The sequence below is a fragment of the Mya arenaria genome, chromosome 12 (genome assembly GCF_026914265.1).
Source record: "Mya arenaria isolate MELC-2E11 chromosome 12, ASM2691426v1".
In the NCBI taxonomy this organism is placed as follows: domain Eukaryota; kingdom Metazoa; phylum Mollusca; class Bivalvia; order Myida; family Myidae; genus Mya; species Mya arenaria.
The window spans coordinates 57,676,013-57,698,536 of NC_069133.1; the positions used below are offsets into that span (position 1 = coordinate 57,676,013).

At 34.0% G+C, this 22,524-nt stretch overlaps 1 long non-coding RNA gene across 1 annotated transcript; it reads right to left on the bottom strand.

Annotated features, from left to right (window-relative positions):
- Window positions 1-2,794: 2,794 nt before the first annotated feature.
- Window positions 2,795-11,161, bottom strand: LOC128210997 (uncharacterized). The gene is made up of 6 exons (XR_008257186.1): window positions 11,074-11,161; window positions 10,195-10,338; window positions 7,928-8,032; window positions 6,833-6,909; window positions 5,807-5,909; window positions 2,795-4,916 (listed from the first exon to the last, which is right to left on the bottom strand). It is a non-coding gene; the product is annotated as an uncharacterized LOC128210997 (long non-coding RNA).
- Window positions 11,162-22,524: the final 11,363 nt, after the last annotated feature.

A 22,524-nucleotide genomic window follows, 5' to 3' on the forward strand; every position in this document is an offset into this window, starting at 1 on the left:
TTTTATGGCATTAGGGGGACAAATTATATATATCTTACTTTTGACAGTGAAGGCTCCCGTAACCTTAAGAGACAACTTTGTAATAGTATTTTTATATAATTGTGTGTAATAAATCCACAAACATTGACCGGTCGAAACGGGAGGACTGCAAATTTCATAGGATATTCATCAGAAATCTTTTACAGACCATCTCATTCATTAAATGAAATTCAGCTTCAGTCACTTGGTATGTGTACCGTTTGATCAACAAAAAATATAATGGCCAGGGGCGGATCCAGGAATTGTCGTTAGAAGGGGGCGTTACTAAGGGGCGTTTGCAGGAGGATTGAGGGTTACTCAATCAAGAAATTTTTAACAATTGGTAGTCGGAAATGATGCATTATGTGCGTATTTATTTTCTTCTCATATATTGACACAAAAAGAAAACTTGGACGATTTTAAAGGCAGCGCACGCCGATTGCGCCCCATTCTCAATCCGCTAGTGAATGGTGACTTAATATTTGATATATTATGGTTAAATAGAACTTTCAGTTGAATTATATAGAAACTGTAAATTCTAAATACAAGTTCTGTGCTTGTAAAAACAATAAAAGTTTTGTCTGCACAGGAATGTGTCTGTTAACGCTTGAACAGTTAGCTCATGATTGAAGAACATTGTGCATTGGGTTCATTGTGACCCATGGAAGTTTTTTTTATTAAATTCCAACTTCCCCTTAAATTTTACTTGCCTAAAACTTTAACCTAAGTCAATCAGGGGCCATAACTTGTATTATGGAGTTATGTAACCTCATTGGCTGATGGTCCTGAACAATTGTGTGAAGTATTAAGTCAATTGAATGAAGGGTATAGAACGCCTTAACCAATAGGCTACGGAGACGGTTTTAATGCATGTACTCAATTGCAGATTCAGGGGGGGGGGGGTCGGTCCCAGCGCGCGCGCCGTCCCCCACCCCTTTGAATCGTCCGTTTATAATACGTTCTCAGTCAATATCGGGAAAAAATACAATATTAAGATAAAAATGCACTATTTCGGACTATAAATTAGGGGAGTCTAACCCCCACCCCGGCCCAACATTTTAAGCCATTCAATTTCTGTTCTGAGGGAGGGGCGGATGTGGAAAGATTAAGCCCATGAGTTTCACGTACCCCTTCTTAAGTCAATTCCTGGATCTGCCACTGATATCTGTAATCAGATTTGTTGTTTCATAATGTTATAGTTCCTTTAAACAGTTTAAACCTTTTATGGCATCAAAATAAACAGACGCATGTTCAGTAAAAACATACTCTGTATACAACGTTCTCGTACTCCAGAGCGATGATGCTATGCATTATATTTATCATCATCTGACTGACTGAGTAACTGCCAAAACTTTTCCGTTTAAAGAGACTCTCTCATGTTTTGGCACCAAACATATTTTTCCTCGTAATGCATCTAAAAACACTTACATGTATATTTATTTTACTCCTTGGTACTGAAATTGCAGAAATAATAGTAACCAGGTTGATTTTCTTTTATACTTCAATTGCATTTTTAAAAAACCGATTAAAGTATTAAAAATTAATCTTGTTCAAGTTGGGAGCAAGCACATGGGGGTGCAGATAACACATAGAATAAAAAACGGATCGCTTATCCACTCGCCCACAGGGACTCATACTAAGGTGTTGAATATTTTAACTTTAATGGAAGTTATTGGTTTATCAGGTGATTATGTCAATCAACTGATTGTGCAACAGCCTTTTGTTGAATCGGGTTAGTAACGCATGTCAAAATTTTGGACTTCAAAGACTATATTTTAGCACATATCAACATTTATTGAAGGGTTTCAGCCATCAATAGCTTGGCTTTAACACTTCGTTTGATTCGCCATACTTTATTTCGTAATAACAATCTATAAAATTCAAGTAAAAGATGCATTTTCAAAACACTTAACGCTTCGCTTATATTCACTCAAAAACTCATGTTCGAAAGATTTAAAAAAAGTATGTCATAATCATATGCTCTTTAGCGGCTGAGTTTCTTAATATTTAAATCTCTTATAAATTTGCCAAATAAAATTCAACATGGGTAAACAATTATAACAAATAACGTATTTTATGTATTGCAACATATTTATAAAAAGATAAAGTCAATTGAATCAAATGACCATTTTCAATGTACTTTCTTTCTCGCGGAAAGTGGACATTTCATCTTACTCCAACAAGTGTGGGGTATGGTTGATTCTCTTCGTGACTGAAATCAACTTTTTTAAACACTTGGTGCATTTCAAATCTAGTCCATATAAACAGCCCCTTCAGATTCTTTGACGATTGCATTTCCATGGGAGATCACTGCGTATGATAAACATACAAGTGTTGTTTAGCCACACTGTGGTTTCAGTTATGTCAGGGGCGTAGCTACCCCTCTATTCATGTGAATTCATGTGCTGGGGGGTTCAGGGGCGTGCCCCCTCAGAAAATTTTGAAAACCATGGTGCAATCTAGTGCATTATTTAGTACTGGAAAATAACCAGTTTTAGATTCATGTAGTCAAGTTCGCATACTGCAACTTTGGTTGATTTTTTTGTCAGAATCATGTGGATTCAGCCGCGTATTCACGTATAGGCGGCTACACGCCTGTATGATGTGCATATGAATGTATAATTTGGTTTAAATGATGCATAATTAATGTAACACCTCCTTGCTGCTACACCAATAGAAACTTCATGGGATGTTAATAGTAAAAGAACTAGCACTGACGTTCCCATTTTTGTCTGAGTCATTTAAATAACAGATAACAAATTACAAGGTAAACAAATTTGTTTTGACTTCTTTAATGAATTATATAAACACATTGTACAAAGATATCATGACATATTTTAAACAATAAGTATGGTTGTCAATTAAACAGTATGCTAGCTTTAAAGATTTAGGCAAACCATTGGAATTTTACGGCGGTCTTAAAAGGTGTATTTAAAGCTGCAATCTCACCGATTGATCGTTTTGACTACCGGTACTCTTTTATTGTTTGTCAATAAATGGAGTATTTTTTGCAGAAATGTCTAGACCCAATTTTAAGTGATATAAGACTGCTGAAAAAAGATCAGATTGCAGTTCATCATATTTATGTTAAAAAAATGATGTTTTATGACTAAAAGCATTACGAACAATGACTAAAAGCATTACAAACAATTTAATGTAAATTACTTTTTCGGCAGTTTTACCAAACATTTTTGATTGGTTCTATTGTGAATTATCTAATATGACTGAATTAAAGGAATGATAACCAAATCAGCCGATTTTGAGACAATTTTGTGTCTAAACTGACAATCTGTAAGAGTGCAGCTTTAAGTTTTGATCTAAAGCTTCATATACACATTGTTATATTGTCAATAACTGTTTAAAAGGTCTCATGTACTAAAAAGATAATAATTTTCATAATATCTAAAATTGATTAAAATAAATAAAGTACCATTATACCTATTTCTTAATAGTGCCGTTTCTCATCTGACAATATCATTCAAAGCCATCATTTCAACTATGAATTTATTTTTAACTTTCAACTTTTCTATAGCATATGCAACAAAATATACCAAAAATACAAGCCATGAACAATATGATTGTTCAACTTGCATTATCTTTGACCTTTTGATATGACCATTTTCCAGTTTTGTTTATTTGTAAGTTGTGCCCTGAAGAATAAAGTATGACTATGAATCAAAAACAAGCAATAAAAACACTAAAAATATACCCCAATCCCTGTAATTTCTAATACAGTAGTAAAATCAAGAAATTAAACATTTAGAGCTGCACTCTCACAGATATACCGTTTCCACAACTTTTTTGTCTTCGAATGAGCAAGTTTTTGCGTAATTATCTGCAAACCAATGATAAAAGATTGCTGACAAAAGATCAGATCGAAGATTTCATATTTCCGTTCGAAAATTAATGTTACTAACGGTTTAAGAAAAGTGCATAAAAAATATCAATGTTTTAACTTAAATAGAAAAATCTGGGATTTAATTTTTCACAAAAATTGGATGGTTCCAATCCAAGACATAAAATGAAAAAAGTTGTCAAAACATCCAAAGTGTGAGAGTGCAGCTTTAACGTTTGAAAGTAACTCTGTTTGCCTCGTGCCCCTAAACAGGGTTTAATTATATTATATGCCCAGTGGGCTTGTCCCTGTATATTTGATTGTATGATTGCAGTAATGGATACTGGTCTAATTATCTTCTGACAATTTTTCACCAATTTTAAAGAATGAGAAAACATATTAAGCTCATATAACGCTGTACAATTTAATCTCATTCATAAGGTTGAGAAAAATTCCCTAAAAATATTAATTGTGGAGACATATCTTATTTAAATACATACAGGAAATGGCGACATCATTTACCCTTTAGTATGAAAAAGGCAGTTTCCTGATATTTGAATAGCGGTTTTTTATTTAAGCATCTCAATTCATAGTATGTATGAAGTTTCAAAGGAAACCAAATCATTGTAACGATTGTTTTCAAAATAGATTCACACTCTTGATAAACTTCTTTTCCTAGTTTCAACTTTTGAGACTTTTTGATGAGCCTGCACCTTCCCCCTCTTATGCAGTGGCTTCAAGCAATAAAGCTACCAGCTCAAGTTGCACAGCTGGTGAACAAGACTGCTGATAGTCGGCAAACTGCACACTTGATGCCATAATAAATCATGTCCATCGACTTCCAGAATGAAGAAATGACAGCAGCACAGAATTGATTTCAATTGGACCTCTGTACTTTCATCACCTTGTTGTAGTCAAAGACTATGTCTTAGTGTGCAGTGCGGGATCTTGAGAAGCTTTCTGCTCGTCTGATGAAGTAAGTTTGGCAGAGTGTGACACTCCTATCTACTCATATGGCTAGACACCTGTGATCTATGTCTTCTTGTGTGTGCCCAACCATCACCTGAAGAGAATTTAGAGGAAGTTAGTGCTTGATAACAAGTCAATGTGACAAAACAAGGTCTTTCATTTATGCCACCAAGAACTAGAATTCCAAGTTTCATAACTCGTATGTTAACTCAAAGCAATTGAGCAGAAACTGTTTGGTAATTAATTTTAAGTCACTGCTTCCACTTATACTGCAAGTAATATTGAACGTGAACCGACTGACCCAAATGCAATTCTAAATAATTTTTATGTGCAGAAACCTTAATCCTATTGACACAAAAGTAATCCAATTGTATGTCTTCACAAAACATTCTACAACAATATTTGTCAATTTAACTCAAAGATTGATTATTGTTTTTTAGTCAGACAAACACAGAGATGGCCCTATATCGCTCACTTGATTTGAGAAAGGATTCTAACTTAGTTATTGTTTGGACACTTACTGAACACTTTTGGTCTGACTTTATAATGCAGCTGGTGAAAATATTAAAAGTCCCTTAATAATGGGCTTACAAAAACATAAAAAAATGTATTTGTTTAAAAAATTACAAAGGGCCATAACTCTTACAATATTTAAGTTTGTATTGAGCAGAATAAAAGGCTTTGCCTAAAATACAACCTTAAAACTATATTTACAAGTAAAACAAAAAAATCTACAAATATGTTTTTAGTATCTGGTTTTTGAGAGTGAATGATCAGAAGAAAACATCACACATTCACAATCATATTAAATAATAATTTAGTTTTTTTAAATTATATTATATTTCAAAAACACTGCAAAAGACAAGGCACTTACGTTTCAATTTCTTGATTTAATACAGTGATGATTATCAATTCTTATGAAGGGAGATGGGTCTTACACTCTAACCAGTGCAACTTGCATGTCCTTAGTCGCTCAGTTATTACCTTTCTTAAAATTCTCCTCTTGATCTGAGCCACGCCAAAATGATGGGAGATGCTTTTGTTTTTCCATCAGAATGTATAGCACCTCTGTGTTTCTGTTTGTCTCCTGAAATAGTAAAAGTTTATTAATAATAATAACAATAATAATAATCAGTGACTTCTATTGAAATTATTTTCACCGATTGTGCCTTGCACATTGGGGAACAAAGTTGACTTCTGAGGAGAAGATTTTTCCATATAGACATATAGCAAAAAATAGCTCCGCACCCTGGAGCAATGTTTTTTATAAATCAATATCCAGTGAAGAAAATTCATACAGGGTATTGAAACATATTTTGCTTCAAATAAAGACTTTTAACAAAGATAACTTAACTAGCTCTTCATCATATTAAATAAAAATTAACACAGTCTATGCCACACACGGAGCCCCGCATTTGATCTTTTACCAAAGTTTGATTGAGAGTTTAGTTTCACAGGTCTATTAAAGCTGCACTCTCACAGATTAAACATTTTGAAAAAGGTTATATTTTTTATCTTAGAATGAACCAAATTCAAACTATGGATAATCACTGTCATTCACGATGAAATTCAGCACTTCTTGCCCAGTATATATACCCTTACTTTAAGCAGAAGGCAAATTAAAACAAACACATTTGTACGAAATTTTATCAAACTTTAAATGGTAGTAGGATTGTCATTTGTTCACGTAATTTTCAAGAATCAGGAAGTGGGGAACATTATAAAGCCATTTAACGATACAAACAAGACGATTTTCTATTGAATGTACAATAGTAGTACCGGGGTAATATGCAAATAGTTATTATCTCAAGAAAAGGACATCAAGACCAATTCATTTACCAGTAGCATCTGACAGTCAATAATGGTTCTGAGTTTAAAGAGCATAATTTTCATTTTATTGTTTGTTTAATCATTGTATATTTAACACCAGTTGTGAAGAAGGAGTTATCATTATATAAGATTATATTATCTGGCAGTGGTTGAAAATGTAAAGTTAGACCAGTTTTTTACCTGTTATTGAACAAACTGTTATGTTGGCAGGACTGTCCTCCTCAGCAATACAAGAACAGCAATGACTGGCTGGCACTCTGTAAAATGGCGATTAAAACATTTTGTCCAATTAAAACTGTCCCTTTCTAAACAATCCATCAGCAATATATATAAATGAGCTGCGCCATGTGGAAATGTATCTTGGGAAGTTTCCATTCCATGTAATGATGTCATAAAGATGAGCAGAAGACATTACTTACTATGCAGTAAAAGTTCTTACTTTAACAGTAAAGATATCTTTTTTTGAGAAAATTTATCAAAGTGAGCTCTTTTATGTCATGTTTCTAAGTCTTGTACACATCTATGTTACATATATAAATAATAAACAGGAATAAAATGAGGAGTTGTGTACACACTTATTCCTCCTTATGTACTGTGTAACTCATGAAAAACAATCCATAATTCTAGTAAATCTCTAGAATTCCCTTACTTTTCTCGCTGTACAAAAATGAATGAGGAGTTGCAAACAAGCAGGGCCATAAAACTTTTGCTATTTAAACTGTACCGCAACAGCAATTTAAAGACAGTGATACTCATTGATGGAATAGGCACTTAGACAGCTACATTTTCTGAGAAATGGAGATCAGACTAAATTCTCCAGAGATAATTTATAGATTTATTTGAAATAAAGAACATGTTACAGTGTTTGTGTTAAACTTGTTACTTAACCCTGATTTAACAAAATCATTACCTTCAAACTGGTGATAAAATAAAAACAAATATACCTTATTAAACACTGTTTACTATCACATCTGTACCCCCCCCCCCTTCTTACATACTTAAGCGGCTGTTACCAAAGTAAAGAATGAAAGGTCCACAAGACCAATTATAAACCATGAACCATGAGAATCCTGTTTATTAATTTGATTTTAAATCACCCAAAAGGCTTTCTACACATAATGGTTCCTTAATTTAAATCTAGTCTCCAAAGGTGTCACAGTGGTGATTTCATTGAAAGACTTGAGATACGTTATTTAAAAAAATGATGACAGGAAAGCTTAAACGCAGAAGTCTGGCCGGGTATATGAGCCTGGAAATAAATACGCAAAAGCTCACCATGCTGCTAAGGAGTCTTATATGATTCCCGGCCCCAGTTCAGCTGGAGATTCCACACGGCTGGAAAACCGGCCCGGTGCATCCAAGCTTCACCATCGGCAGTATCTGCAAGAGGAGGGTGTAAATCTGGGAAAACGCATTTATAATCAATTTGCGAAAGTTCTTATCCGTCATAAGTAGTGAACATGTATGTGGCTTATAGAACATCTGAAATTAAGTTTAATGAAGGAGACAAAGTTCGGTCTGGGATCTAAACCTGGATTTTGATGGTGAAATTGTAAGGGCCGAATTCAGAACATCCACTCTCACTCACACTCCAACCACATTCCCGTAAGGGACACTCAAATGATCACTTGAGTGGAATATGGGGAGTGACACTCAAGTGATCTGTTCGTATTCACACGCCTCGCTAACACTCCACTTCATCAAGTGAGCAATACAGTATATAATTATACACGTATGTTTACATGATCATATCGGATTATCTGTTTGACTATGGTGATGTTTACATTATACATTGTAAACATATGTTTATTTGAGATTTGAGTACCTTATTGTTAGTTATGGCAACAAACAAATGATAATAAGTGTTATTCTAAAACTGATATTTTCATTTTAAAACAATTGGTTAATAAAAATAAACGTTTTGGGTTGTAAATAACTGTTGCAAAATACGTTTAAATGCATGTTTTTTGTTGTCATTGTTGTTGCTGTTTTAAATATGTAGCCGTTTTCCATTGTATCACGTAATTTAAATATGTATTCATATATAATCTTGCTTTTGTATTCTACATAAAGCGGTCTTGGGCGTTTGAAAATAATATATGGAAGTTGAAAAAATAGCAGATGGATAGAATTAGCGAATGAATCTACTTCTTATGGGGAAATAACACCTCGGAGTGAAAAACAACTCAAGAAATGTAGGGGAAAATGGATGAAGATGACGATAATAATAATAATAATGATGATGTTGATGATGATATGGTGGTGTTGGTGTTGGTGGTGCTGCTGCTGGTGTTGGTGGTGCTGCTGCTGCTGATGATGATGATGAAAATGATAATAATAATAATAATAATAATAATAATAATAATAATAATAGTAATAATAATCCAGCTGAATGTAGGCTGGAAAATACATATCAATTCCCTTACCACGCTATGAAATGGCCTAGCGGCGTCAAGTTAGCAGCCTGGCGGCCTAGCCGCCTCATGTGACTAGCGGCCTAAAATTGTTTCCTATTCCAAAGCATTTTATATGCGTTCTTTTCTAAAACAATGATAAATTAAATGTCCTTTTCATAAATCAACATCCTTTAGCGAATATCAGCATTTCCCCCTTTTCATGGGCTGCTGGATGAGTTTTGGGGATTTTTAGGCCGCCAGGCCACCAGGCCGCCAAGTTCACGCCGCAAGACCACTCAAGCGTGATGTATTTTGCATAGGAAAACAATTATTTTAGCATTGTTTTAGAAGAAAACTCATATAAAAATGCGCTGAAGTAGAAAACAATTTAAGGCCGCTAATGTACGACTAAAAACATTGATTTATCTTATTTTCCATTTAAACCATTGAACCTTGAAATAGATAACAAATTTAGGCCGCTAGTCCGTCAACCTCACGCCGCTAGGCCGCTAACTTCATGCCGCTAGGATGCTAACTTCATGCTGCTAGACCGCTAACTTTATGCCGCTAGGCTGCATACTTCGCGTACATTTAGCTGCCTGTCTTTGCAGCCATCGATGAATTGCAAACATCAATATTGCTGGGGGTTCAAGATCATTGTGAAACAAAACAAATATATGATAGGCGCATCCTTTTGAATTTGTTTTGTTTATAGATGGCCACGTTATTGAATGAACATGTACTTCAATGGATTATCCCGGTCTCTTAAATATTGTCTGGGAACGAGCATGTCCCTTATTTGTTCCAAATATTTGATATATTTCATCTTTTCTACTTGCCATGTACTTTTTTCACATACACTCATTCAATTCCTATTTACAACCAATCCTCGAGGGCGGTTCATGTGGCCTAGCCGAGCACTCACAAATGTCCCACTCACGCAAAACACTTGAGTCTCACTCACACCTGTGAATACGGATATACCTTTCACTCGAAAATATCTCGACCGTTATGTGATTACAGAGGATTAACTCATTGAGTGTGAGTGGGAGTGATTGTTCTGAATTCGGCCCTATGTTTTGTTCAAATGAAGTATAAACTTACAGTGAGTACAGAGATATCTTGAAGTCCAGATTTATCGCTTACCTTAAGTTCGTAGGGCTACAATTGAGAGCTTTTCTGTAAATTGCAGGAACTGTCCCCTTGAGCCTATTGTCTGTTAGGGGAATGGTGGCTTAGGTGATTGGTGGTACCGCTCTGCATTTCTTATCCACACAAAACACAGTGTATCTGAAAATGACAGAGAATGGCCATGCACTTATGAAAGCTATGCTAGAAATACGCCGTTATGAGTGTATCAGATGACATTTCCACACAGAAATTGTGAGGCCTCCAATACAGCAGTACTGACATCAATGACGAAAACATATATATCTGTCATGGAGCTATGCTGGTTCTGTGGCGTCAAAACCACTGCAACTGGGCAATTCACTAGAAACATCTTTTCAGAAAAAAGAAACAACCAATACTGTGTAGCCTTTGCCACCCAGTGAACACCCAGAGCATCTAGTTACTTTGAGCATCTATTTACTTAGAAGTAGCCACATTAAGATCTCAAATTAACAAAAAAGTGTATCCGTAAGCTTTCAAATACTGAACGAAGTGCAACATTAAGGGGGGCTGCGAGCAAATATTGTCAAGGGCAGAAATCTCGCAGAAGTTTGAAAAAGATTATGCAAAGCTCTAGCTTGATGATTTTGGCCCAATTTCAAATTGTTACTCAGGAACACGGCGGCGTAAATTTAATCTAACATCAATATAGTTACACAGGAAAATAAGAAATAGCTTTAAACTCTCTAACATTCATGGCAGAGTGTCTGATGACGGTCCAGTATGCCAAAAGGATGGAGAATATGTGAAGCATGCACATACACACCTTTACAGCCCAACATTTGGTTATGGTTTCACAGTTATTCATTTACACAAACTCACAATCAATCAATCAATCAATCAATGCACACCCACCTGGAAAGGTACGACATCCTTTGGAAGAGATGAATCTTGCAGTCTGATAGACGGTTGCTGACTTAACTTTAATGTCCCAAGCAGCAACTGCAATTATATAAACATGTTGATGTTCGCACTAAAACAAAGCTTAGTATTGAGTTAAATTAAACATGCAACCTGTTGGCTGGGGTAACATATCTAAATCCCCAAATGGATGATCTGATCCCAGCCAACAGATCAGCGAAACACGAATTGTATTGCGTGTCCGGGGGGGGGGGGGGGGGGGGGGGGTCCCAAGGATATATCTTGACGCAACTTACCATAGCCGCCTTGCGTTTTTGTTCACAAAGCCGGCACACACAGTTCATTCTCTGTTTGCATGTTGTGTACTGGAAAGTTCCAGCTTTCCATGACACTTGCAATAAACCTATCCATGAATTAAAACAAATTAACAAATAACTACCAGGTAATTATGGAAAAATAAATGTCATTTTTTACTTGATTGATAAATACAACTTATATTGCAGTCAAACTGGATAAAATATCAGAAAAATGTGTCCTGTTCCAAAAAGTGTGTTTTGAAGTTGCAGACAATAGTCCAAAGACCAAGAATTTAAGTGTTTAGACAGGGGCAGGCAAATCTTAAAAAAAATGTCAAAATTTTAAAATTTAAATAAAACTAAAATTGTACAAACCTTATATAAATCATGTGTACACTTGAGAATATATACAAGGATACAATGTACACATAATCAAACGCTACCTGAGAGAATCATTTTTTTTCAAGAACTACTTGAAGGGGTACTGTGACCCGCAAGCATTTCGTTGTGGGCGGACACCTTTAAACCTCTTTCCCGCACATTAATTAAACACATCTTATGTTTTGTCAGTGCCGGTTTTGATGACCAGTATAAATCTAAAAGCAGTTTTTCTGCCAATATTTACCCAAATGATTTGGATGAATGCTTAACAAGAAAGTGCAGTGTACACAATCAAATAAAGTATTTAGTGTTCCAGAAATAATGAGCAATCTGAAATCTGACCCCTTACATTCCTTAAATATTCACAAAGAGTTAAGTTCAAATTTAAGCAACATAAATCACATTCAAGCAGAATAATTTTAAGCAAAAATGAGCATGAAAATAGAAACCAACTGAATTGTATTTTCAAATGTTCCATCCGTGTTTGTTCGTTATCTTTTTATGATTCAAATGGTAAAAAATGGTGCAAATGTGAGAAGCTCTGAAGAAGAAAACTGATATTTTAATAGAAATAGTGATGATATCACTGACATTATGTTTACTTAGCATCTAAAGCAACAGACCAACCAGATCTACCAGTATGCTAATCTATATTTAACTGCTAAATTTTAAAAACTCTAAACATACAGATAAGATAGATCTGTGGCGCAGTTGTTTACATTGTGTGATTAAAATTAAATTTTTGGTGGTGATTAGTATAAATCCAAGATTTGTTTTCAGAAGATCAGCAATAATGTTTTTTCTTTGTCTCAATGAAAAATGTAATGTTCAAGTTCATAAGCGCTGTTTAATCTGAGAATTTCCCTTGGTGTGAACCGCTTACTGTGTCCAAGTTATCCAAGCTGAATCTAAGACATTACTACAATATGGGCAATTGGCTCTGCCATTTTTATAGATAATTGTGTATTCCAAAGGTATTCTTTTGGTATATTGAACTCAAAACAATATTTGAACTCCTGACGTCCAGCACCGCTGTCAGATTATCTAATCCAACCACTATGCCATTGCATGCTCTTTACTGAATGAAAGATAAATGAATACTCACAATTTTGAACAGTATTTTTTTGGTCACAGATAGCAACCTTTTAACCCCACTTAAACCTGTCTTCCCTATTTGGCAAACAGAGAATTTTTAGAAAATTTGTTATCTGATGATCCTGTAAATTTTGTGTGGATAGACTAAATACTGTTCGAATTTAGCAAATCAAAATTAACATTTTGGGTTTATTCAGTGTAGACCCTAAAATATCAATTTTGATTTATAAGTATGTAGGTTTGTTCAAAAGCTCAGTACAGTTTACTTTACTTGTTAAGTTATCCAATTTCTGTAAATAAATGTTACTAAATTTGACTATAAAATACTGTAGGGGGGCGTGTCGTAAAGTTAAGAAAAAATCCAAATAAAAATAATGCAACAGTCAATTGCAGCATGGGCCCCCAAGGTCCTGCTAATAGCGGGGACTTTGACTTTCCGTCCAGCCAATCCCAGGTAAAATTCCCGCTCTGCACAGACAAACAGCTGGTAAAAGTCCTGTCCAATGAATTATGGTCATTTCGTAACCGCTCATTGCTGGTCATTTCGTAACCATTGTGTTAGTCAATTCGTAACCGTTAAGAAATCGAATGGTCATATCTTAACCGTTGACTCCTATAATTATGAGGAATTAGTTTAATACCATTTGAATTTACAAAATAAGTTTACGGTAAGTATAAAACATAAAAATAACAACATAAACAAAGTTAAATCTAGTAGTTGTATTCCTTCTTTATTCCTAATAGTGTAGTGCGATTTGCCAATAAACTCTGAAACTATGACAAATAGAAACATTCACACTAGCTATTTTTTATGTTGCGAAGGAAATATTATAAGTAGGCTGAATATTAACTGTAATAATTTTTTAATTCATAGATGTTCTACCATTAAGAGGAATTGTGACCTTAAGCCAATATTTTTTAAATATATAGACCATATAACTTTAGAATTTCATTTTTTTTAAATTGCATAGAAGTATTGTAAAATGTAGTAAGTTTGCCGAATGAGAGTATGCGCTTTTTATATGCTTATTGTATTAAAAATGTGCCCATATGTTTAATTTTGTATCTTGTTATTGGAAATTAATACATTGGAAACTCACTAAACCGGACAAGGTCCGGACTGGGCAAAATTTCCGGTTTAGTGGGGATTCGATGTACGGAGTAAGTTTACTCAATATATTAACTGAGTTAACCTTTAAAGGCTTTTGTCCTCTAGGGACAGTTCAATTCTCCAACGTTTAGACGGAGGTTGAGACATGATTAAAGCACTTGCAAAAGTGATAAGCATAATTAAACATTTCTGCGTTTTTATAACCATCTTTTTTCCAAGTCTTGAAATAAAACAACTCTCGTAATTTAATGCTTGTTTAGTATGTTTGATAGTTTAATTAAAGCACCGCTCTAATTTGATTCAATCATAGAAGTCTTTAGATAAAACAACACTTCAAAATGATCACTAAAAAACCGTTTCTAGTTCTTTATTTTCTGCAACAAACAAATAAATGTTTTAATCAATTTTCTTTTCACAAGTTTGATTATCGTTTGATTATCGCGCGACAGTCAATCCACAGCGCAATCATCATTATCGATTATCGTGTTAACACAACATCACAGGTGTAATATTTAACGACGTACCGGCTGTCAAAACAAAATGACACGTGATTCGCGAATTCCTAATACACAGAATTATTTTGACATGTTTGAACAAAACGTCTGGTTTTGTAAGGTAAAATTACGTTGACAACTAACAAATTTTCTCGATTTTTTGTCCGGTATCCGGAATTCCGGGGTTCAGGTTTTGTAGGGATTTTTTTACATTGAAAATAGAAGGGGAAAACCGGGACTCTGATAAAATTCCAGTATCCCGAGGATTCCGGTTTTGTGGAGATCCGGTTTAGTGAGTTTCCACACTACCATAACTAATAATTTTAGGCTGTTTTTTGTCGGTTTCGGATATAAAGTATGCAGAATATGGATCAATTGAGAAAAGAACAGAACAAATTTTTTTTCGTTTTAAACAATTCAAACAAATATAGTCAATGAAATAGGTCAAGAATGATCATTTATGTAAACGTAATTTTACTCAAAAATACATCGCGATCAGTCTTAAATTATTGTTTATAAGTAAGCAAAATGTAAGAAAATAATTAACATATTTTGGTAGTATAACAAATCATTTCTAATTTACCATGATATATATCTAATAACTATTGAGTAACATAAATTATTGGCTTGTTACTAGTGATAATTTGAGTAATGTCTCCCAATTGGTGTCTTGGTTGCTGTGCCATATACATCCAGGTTCGAACAATATACTTAACGAGGTGCTAAGTGTACTATTTATCACCTTGTTAAATGGTGGTTACCATATGAGCAATTGATTTATTGATGGTTACGAATTGACTAACAAAATGGTTACAAAATAACCAAGATTCAGCAGTTACGAAATGGTAAGGTTACGAAATGACCAGATCCCCGTCAAATGCCCCTGGGGGCATCCTAGGTTAGGCCCATTCCCTGTTTTCAGCGCAAAAACAATAACACTGCATTCACTCAGCACTGACGGTCCACCTGGAACGTAAAAACATGGCCCATTTCCCCTGCTATCCCTGGTATAAACAAGACCTGCCTGGGGGCCATGGTTACAATTGACTGGTGCATAACTGTGTCAGAATAAGGGAAATATTTTATTGTTGCATTTATTATCAAATATGAAAATTTAAGACACATGCAAAAAGCCACAATACGAATTGGTGATAGTGTTCGTTCTGTTCTGCTATTCAAAGGTGATGAGAATGACAAATGACATGACATTGACAAACAAAATGTAAGGCATTTGTATCATTTCGTCTTTTATTTATTAAAATCTTAGATGTTAAGGGAGCAAATCCCTTTTTAGATTGGAACATACCAAATAATAATAAGCGACGATGTAGTGGTAAACCAAGTTTGCTAGAAATCAATCGAGTTTCTCCAAAATACAAGCAAAAATTACACCGGATGTTGATACTAGTGATTTAGTTTCGGATGAACAAAATCCGGATAAATCATTTGCTTTTCATCCAAAGGGTGGACGATTTATACTACTGTACAAAAGTCATAAAAATAAACGAAAAAAAAACGTTGAATATGTATTTTAAACACTTGCCAAGTTACCATTCTCTTTCCGTAAGAGATGAACGCCATACTGCATAATTGCACGGAGATGGTACCACGGAGATACCCGAAAATTTCCGTTATATTCCGGAAAGTTAAATTTCTGTATACTTGAAAATTTGGATGCTGATGGTACACGAAATATCGAATTTCCTTATTTCTGTTTTTTATGGAATGAAACTTCGGGATAATATACATTAGGCTTTAAATAAAGTAAAACAAATAAAAAATGCTTAGTATATAGCTATTTTTGACCAAAATTATGATTTTTTCCCTGGTCGCCTTAATAGCTATTTTTATGGATACACAAATATACACGCACAAAAGTTTAAGAATATTTTTTTTTATAATAAAAGATAATAAGATTTAAAACAATGAAATGATCTCGTAAATAAACATTCAAGCTTATCAACTTACTATCAATGGACATTTTTATTGACATTTGATACATCAAATCTGGACTGAAAATATTAAGGAGACCAATTTTTGTCGCCTTAATCCAGCGGTCCCCATAATGCCTAGATTAATATATATATGGTCACCTTAATATCTGTAGTAGATATATATATATATATATATATATATATATATATATATATATACACTTAAACCTATTCAGCCGCGACTTTGTTGTCATACATAAAAATTAGTGTTGTGTGAAATGGTTATATTATGCTTTCCAAGCAAGAGCCACAAGCAACTTAACGAAGTATTCACGACGGGGAATCCACGTGACCAAATGGTTGGTTTCAGTGCAAGATGGCGTCACCAAATCGCTCGACTCGAGCCGAAAATCAAGGTAATACATACAATTATAATAGTTCCTTGGAATTTAAACAAAGCCTATCATATGCCCATCTACCTAGTGTGTATTACCATATCCATATTTTCCTTAAAATTGTAACCGTTTTCGAGAACACTTCTGCAAGGTTTCCAACATGTACGAAACCCGTCTGGTAGGTTACATGCCCATTTATCATTTTGGCTCGGATTTAGCGGACAATGAGCTAATAGTTTGGGAAACCCGATGGTAAACACGCGATAGTACGATGATGAAAACGCGATAGTACGATGATGAAAACACGACAGTAAGATGGTGAAAACGCGATAGTTCGATAGTACGATGATGCTAACGTGAAATCACGATATTACGATGGTGAAAACGCGAAAGTACGATGGTGAAAACACGATAGTTTATCGCATTATCATCATCGTACTGTCGAGTATCGCGTTTCAGATCAACACAATCATAGGCGATGGTCCTAACGGCATTCCGTAGATATCATCTACCATAGAGTTGCCATGAAAATGATAACATTAAAAATGTCTTGGCACCTTGGGAGGCATTATTTCTTCCGAGACAAGACTTGACATTAATTCCAAAAGGATTTTGTTTGTATTGGACTGTTTTCTTGTTGACTTAGTACGTAAAACCTGTCTGAATATTGCACTGAGTAAATATGGGCTCAATGCTATCGCTCACCAACCTAGCCAGGTTACAAGGGAAAACAATAAACTTAAATTGGAAACGTTAAAATATTTCACTTAGCTGCTTGATGAATTTCAGTAGTAATTTGAAATTATCTTGGTGTCATATTTTCATTACTTTGCTAGACATTTGAGTAAATTGAACTTAAATGTTGAAAATGAATATAAAGCTAAGGGTAATAAATGTGTAGTCAGTGTGCCGTCTACTTTATTGAAATGGTCAGCAGGAGACTGTTGATCTCTTATTTACCTTCAATGGGTAGAAATTGTTTTGGTATCGTTATCGGAACAGGAAATTTGTCTGATTAAAAACAAAGCATGTTTACTGACCTAGTTACATCTGAAATTGAACAGGAAATGCCTAGTTAATTCTGAAATTGAGTAGGTAGGAACACAAGATAAGGGTTATATTGCCTATCTATTATCCATTGATGTCCCAGGCATTAAAATGGGTTCGGTACACGACACTTTACATAAATTTGATATTGAAATTGTTTGACTGTAATTTGGGTTATTTATGTCATTTAGAGATTTGAAATTTCTATCAGTTTTAATTAAATGATTACAGTTTGTTTCCAAATCATCAATGGTTTCTTAGACGATGTATTTTCTGACTAATTCGTTTTAAGTTTCAAAACATAGATTATTATTATTTCGTCGCAAAACATTTTTTCAAAAGTATTAAATGTATTCATATATTGCCTAGTAACCATGTTTGATGTTTATTGCAAAGGGTCAGGAGAGGTTAAATTTAAAATATTAAATAAACATGTTAATTCACCTTTGAAAATATATGTATGCAACCAAATGTTGTTCACTATTTCATACAAATCATTCGCAAGCGCTTTGACGACAATAATAATTTTGTTTCAGTATTTTCTATAACTCAATGAATATTACAGCAAGTTATGGTTTGTGTGCGGTATTCTTCTTCTTAATTATATTCATCAGTAATAAAAGTTTGTAGACGATAACTGAAACACTTTTGGAGCAACGCTGCGAACAATTTAAATGCAGCAAAAAATAAGATTTCTGAGTACAATATTATGTAATTGAAATTTGAGATAAATTCCGGAAGAACTTTTAACTTTATTAAACATGATCGCCTTTTATGCCATTTAATTGCTTTTTCTTCTGTTTTAAAAACAATCAAATAACCGATTTCCATAATTTCAATATGCTGTTGTTTTATATATATGTATATATATATATATATATATATATATATATATATATATATATATATATATATATATATATATATATATACATATTTATATATATATATAAAACTGAAATTAACTCCTTATATAGACTGGTCATATTTATGTCTTTTCTGGTATAAATGTTTTTACATCTTCCCACGACTTACGAATCTTATTCTATAAATAACTTGTCGAAGTTTTACTACAAGGGAACGTAAATATGCTCTTAAAAGCCACTATTGACATGGTTATATAAGGAAACAGAAAGTCATGACATTCTCCTACATGATATCGTAGTTGTAAGACGTCGTTGATTTTCGAAGAAATTACAATACAATATGTGATACTGTATCTCAAAACTAACTCCCCTTAGGATTGATAATTATACGGGAAAGAAATGTACATCTCTTTATTTTCCTTTGTTTGATGAGCTTAAAAGAAGAAAACAATTTTATTGAACTATTAACAAATCTAGAGACCATTAAAAGCATCCGTGTGGGAGAATCAGACTAAAATAAAAGAATTAAAAAAATGAATCAAAACAAATCAATTTTAATGCACATTGTTATACGACGTGCTAGATGATTGACCAACGTTACTATACAAACAGTTGAAACAGACAAATACAGACACCCTCATATTCTTCATAAAGGTAAATAACAAATGAAAGATAAAACCTAGGACAAACCCAATGTTGTTTCCTTGATTCATGAAGGCTGTGAGCACAATTAGGTATAAAGTGTGCAAGTCTTATGCAGACTATGCCTAGACCGTAGCTTTTATACTGATATTATAATTCGTCACGATCATTTGTCATATGCAGAGTCAAATCATTTAAGAATTAGGCCTGTTGATGCTGTGTTCGTTATTCTAGGAATATACAGTTTTCAGTTACAAGATGTAGAGCAAACCGTTGTGGTTTTAAGGTTATCAGTTGATGTCAATGAAGTTTTGTGCAACATATGTCAACTGTAAAGTCTATTAAAGATGATTCCATGGCAGGGTTGTAAACGATTCAATATATATAATTATACAGTCAAACCCCGTTCGCTCGAACTCCGAAGGACCGGCGAAGAAACCGCGCGCCTCGGAACATTCGAGCCAAGCGGAAACGTTTATCTTCAGAATAAGGAAATCGGTCCTTTACATCTGGCTCGAGCAAACGAGGAATTCGAGCCAAGCCAAGTACTAACAATAACAAATTGCCTTTTTAATATAGTTCACAATGCATTGATAGTATTGTTGAAATAGCAACACAGTTCATCATCAGCGCCGCAGCTCAAACTTCGGAGTCATACTTTGACATCAAGGTTTGATTATATAAGTCATTCTTCCTCGAAAGGGTCGAATTAAAAATATTCATCATGATCAAATGTCAATTAAATCCTATCGTTCATGTAAATACCTCCCCTTAACTATAGTTTCCTAATTGATGCTTGCGCGTCATGGAACGTACTTTAGGGATTTTTGATATTGTCATACAACATATCACGTTTTCACGTTTTCAGATCTTTTGGTATAATGCAGAGACAGTAAAATGGTTTATATTTATTTAAATATTTATTTATTAGATATGTTATAGAATGTTGAATACTTTCTATGTAAAACTTACTTTATTTAAATTTTACTTTGAATATATAAAGCAAATTTCGAGAACGCGAATTCTAGCGTTTCATCATTTTCAAATGTAGCATTGATTTTGCAGATAGCGTCTACATTTCACTAGTTTACATTCTCTTTATACCTAATGTTAATTTTCTGTTTTATGATTTCTTGAAAACAAAGTTTACATAAATATTGTATTAAAACTGAAATTGTTTGTACCAATGACCTACAGACAAATTTTTATCACATGCTTACCCTTGTTTTCCGTGTAATATACCCATTACGAATATTTTTATCTTACACATGTGTAAGATAACATATCAGACATTTCTATTGGCTAGACTAATCACACGCGACCTAGATATCCCTCCGCATTGATTGTAAACAAAATGGTTTAAACGCCAACAAATACTTACCTCAATAATGAAGCGGTAGGACTTCTGGGAGACAAATGGCTAACGAATCATAATGCCAGAAAGCATCTTGTTCGAAAACTTTCTGATAACAATGTTCCGCCAACCAGATAATGCAGATTACTAGTCACAGAATTATCCAATCAGTCAACAAATACAGCCACATTAGTGACAAACAACACGAGAACATTTCAAACATCTCCATCTTAACAGGCAATATGCGACCAATACCATAAAATTTGCTTGCAAGTTTAATCAGCTGTCGGTTACCAAAACACTAATACGAATTCCGCAGCACAGGTTTCTCATCACACGTACGTTCCAAGACGGTAAGAACAGCTTGTTCTCTGGAAACATTCTTGATGGAACTTTTTCAACATCAACATCCATGCAGTGCAGAGTAAGGCTTCGTCATAATCATCTGCATGTTGTGAAAATCCATGTACACTAAGAAAACGCTTCAAAGTCATCGTAGAAAGCGACAGCGAATAACTTTTAAATCCGTGCACACAGTAAAACTTGACAGACCGATGTAGGTCACATAAACCGCGTAAAGCATGTACTCTCAGTGTGACGTCATCAAATTGTGTACTTATTGTGTTTTAACGGTTAAAATTGTTATTCATGTTGTTGGATATTTTACTACACATTTTTATACTTATGACTTGTTCAGCGCTTTATCAGAATTAAAACTTAATAACTGCTAGCTGTTTTTGTCATTTTCATTTGGAACTATTTATATGGCGCATCGTTGACATTCCACTCAGTGTACTTTGGCTGTCAAACAATGGGTTTAAAAAGTGGAACGTGGAACTAAATTGGTAATAAAAACACAGTTTTAAGCATGTGATAAAAAAGATCTGACACTCGTTGTCATTTTATACAAGATTTTTATTAAACTCGTCCATGAAGTTGTTAGTAAGCTCGCCAGAGGCTCGCTTACTAACAAATTTCATGAACTCGTTTAATAAAATCTTGTATTAAATGACAACTCGTGTCAGATCATATATGTATGACATTCTCCAATCAGTCAAACCTACTTAGCACGAATCCTTCTCATAAAATGGTTGTGTATATGGCTTTCCGGATTGTTACTGTACAATTTATTTTAATTAAGACGAAGTTGTTAGAGTTAAACATCGTTTAAAAGGGATTAAATATAAAAATGAATATATTTTCGTCCATAGTTTGAATATAACATTTTAAGCTGAAAGTAAACCATACGTTATAGATTACATTGAAACACAAACTCATAGTTCATTCTTAGGTAAATAGTTAATCACGACTTACTTGAAGTACTTTGAAATTGATTTGAACAAGCTGCCAGTCATTCTAAGTCAATAAGGGCGGTTTTATGTCGTACTCGGTATATGTTCCAAGGCTTTTGACATAAATTTTATCCGATCTCAAGTTCAGCTACTTGTTTATGTCAATGTTGCAGCTTAACATGTTTTGCGAACTATAAACTTGTACTTGAAAGCTCGCTGATTCCCATTTGTCCTTTATTTTCACTAAATTTAATTGCATCTTTGGGAAGGTTGCCTGTCAAACATATTCAGCCATTTTGCAGAGATAGATTTTGCGGTAGATTTACATGAAACTGTACTGGCTCTCACTTATGTTTGTATTCAAATAATATTTGTTTTTCATTTTCCCCTCATTTCCTCAGACCTTTCACTGAAAGTCTAGAGTCTTTTATTGCTGTAATTGTTTTCATCTACTAAGCATTTATTAGCATTAATTATACTTGATTGAAAAATACATATTAAAATAAAATTGCTTTTATATCACAATATTTGCTTGCCA